Below are 2,287 nucleotides of genomic sequence, written 5' to 3'. Positions count from 1 at the left end.
TTTCCTCACTTTGGTTTCTCTTCTCATGAGCTCAGCTGACCTGCCAATCATAGTGATTTCATTCACTGACGGGCTCCGCTGTGCCAACGCTCATTCAACATGCTGATTTGGCCAAAAAAAATACATGCATGTGTGCAACAGTTAACGTGTATGCCTGTGTTGATGTTTAGAATAAAGGAGTGACAGTTGTTGGTCATGTTTTCTATAATTCAATCTGAAGCGTGTCTGAATATTCCAGCCAGATAAACAGCTTGTTCCATGCCATCAAGGATATTTAAATCTGCGAAAAGCTCAGCTGCCAGACTCATGAAAAGTTCAGAATTTAACAACACAGACTGAACATGCACGAGCTGATTATCACTTACTTAGTGGTGTTTTATTCAACATGTTATTAATGATGCTTCAGATCCTGTAAATATCCACTCTGTCTGTCCTCAGAATCAGCAGCTGTCACTACTTTCTCTGCGCACAGCATTGGTCTTTATCTCTATACCTCATGTCTGGAGTGTGCCAAATGCACTTTTGGTAATTTCCTTGCCAGGCTACCTGGACTCGGAGTATGGTCAGAAAGAATGCATTATCATACATTATAGGCTGGTGTGTTAAAGGAGCTCTACCTGTAATGACACACTGACAGTTGGAGAATCCTGTCGAGAGTTTTCCTTAAAAGAAATTAATGTTGTCTGAGACCAGTAAAGTTTCATATATGAATAGAGCAGCTCAAATACATGGAAGCAGAAAAGTTGTGCTTGCAATTAATTTTATTTAATGCTGTTATCTTATGAAAACAAGTTTCTCAAGATGATAACAAAATCAACCATTTTCACAGAAAACAAAAGGATATTTCCTATTCTTACTGTAATCTTTATCAGAGATTATGAGGGCCATGCAAACATGCAGCATGCACAGACGGTGACTTCCTGATTTCTGAGTTCATCATAATTATCTTGCAATCTGAAGAAAACAGAAGTGGTTTTCTCGTGATGAATTTTCTCATTATCTTGAGAAATCTGCATTTTGTTTTCTCAAGAATCCACATTACTTTATTCTTTTTTTTAATTAATGCATTACCACAAGAAAACCGTGACCCGTGATCTTAAAATAACGACTTGATTTTATTCTTGCAATCTGAGAACAAAACTATTGCCTCTTGCATCTTCATGATGCTGCATAAATGTGGTCCTAGTAATGGTCCACAAATGAATTAGTTATTAATTCATTATTAATTAACTTAATGAGGAGGTGTGGTTGACCTTGTTGCTAGGTATGATGCATTCTTTTAACAGATGTTAAAAGAGAGACACACAGCCCATTATGAGCCTGCACAGTGTGGACACCCAGTGGAAATGAAATGAGGTGCTGACTGTGAAAGTGTTGTCATTGTTAGTGTGATCACTGTGCTGATGGAAGGTTTAACACAGACCAAAGTCATCACTGCTGCACTGATGCATTTTTACAGTTTTCAAAATATCTTAGTGTTGTGATTGTTCTATGTCTGGTGTTATAGTGTTAGGTGGGAAATGTATGTGTATCTCTAATGAGATCGATCACAAATATTATCCCTGCACAAACTAATCTGTGGCATTTCATTAACTCACTGTCATCTAGTGTTTGGAGAATATTTCTCTGACCTCTTTGTGTTTTCAACATTTTCTTCTCTGATTAAGAAACTCTTAAACCTCTTAAAGTCCTCCTCTCTACTCCTAACAGTTTTTCAACGGAGGAGCTCTTTTAAGGTCCAAGATGCTCTGTGAATAACTTTTATTTTTACAAGGACCTAGTCTTAACTTTGAGGGGAAATTCTAAGAAAACATCAAACTACTACTAGAATTTTATCACTAGGAGCAACTCTTAGCACTGAGAAGATTTGTGAATATGGCCCCTGGTGAAGACTGGCAAGTTTGAAGTGATACACAGTAGTCAGACTGTATCAGCTATTTCAGTGTGTCAGGCTCCAACATGCCTGTTGATTTATAGTACAAACTTTGTAGGATAATAAATCAGCAAGACAAGTCTCATGTGCACATATTTTGAAGGACTTGAAGCACTTGAAGAGAAACTGTGAAAATATTTACCTGCAGCAGCAATGAGGTGTTGTTCTCACTTTGTAAGAAAATTACAGATGTGTAGCTGAGATCAAAATGAAGGCTGATGCAGATGGATGCAGTCTGAGCACAGGGGCCGGAAGTAGGGGGGCAAGGAAGGGGCCATTGACGCTCCACTTTACGCTCTGGCCCACATTCATTTAAAGTCACGGATCGCTGTATTGTGGCAGGAATGATCCCAT

The sequence above is a fragment of the Epinephelus moara genome, chromosome 19, assembly GCF_006386435.1.
Source record: "Epinephelus moara isolate mb chromosome 19, YSFRI_EMoa_1.0, whole genome shotgun sequence".
Taxonomy (NCBI): Eukaryota; Metazoa; Chordata; class Actinopteri; order Perciformes; family Serranidae; genus Epinephelus; species Epinephelus moara.
The sequence above is the reverse complement of the archived record's forward strand: the minus strand, read 5'-3'. Positions refer to the sequence as shown.